Below are 295 nucleotides of genomic sequence, written 5' to 3' on the forward strand. Positions count from 1 at the left end.
GAGAGAGAGAGAGAGAGAGAGAGAGAGAGAGAGAGAGAGAGAGAGAGAGGAGGGAGGCGTGGATGTGCTTGGGAAGGGGGCAGGAAAAAACGTACGAGTGTGTGTGTGTATGCTAGGCTACAGCATCTCTTTTCCAAGACAGTGGAGGGGTGGGAGTGGGGGTGCACTGGGAGGGAAGGCAGATGTGATTGCCCTCCTGCCCAGCAGACAAAGAGGAACTGCACAACAAATACTTGAGAGGCAGGCAAGTGTGTGTGTGTGTGTGTGTGTGTGTGTGAGAGAGAGAGAGAGAGAG

At 53.9% G+C, this 295-nt stretch overlaps 1 protein-coding gene across 1 annotated transcript in view; it reads right to left on the reverse strand.

Annotated features, from left to right (window-relative positions):
* Ikzf4 (IKAROS family zinc finger 4) overlaps positions 1–295 on the reverse strand; it is a 19,661-nt gene that overhangs the window by 14,754 nt on the left and 4,612 nt on the right. The window lies entirely within an intron of this gene.

This window comes from Grammomys surdaster, unplaced genomic scaffold, assembly GCF_004785775.1.
Source record: "Grammomys surdaster isolate TR1022 unplaced genomic scaffold, NIH_TR_1.0 125562, whole genome shotgun sequence".
In the NCBI taxonomy this organism is placed as follows: Eukaryota; Metazoa; Chordata; class Mammalia; order Rodentia; family Muridae; genus Grammomys; species Grammomys surdaster.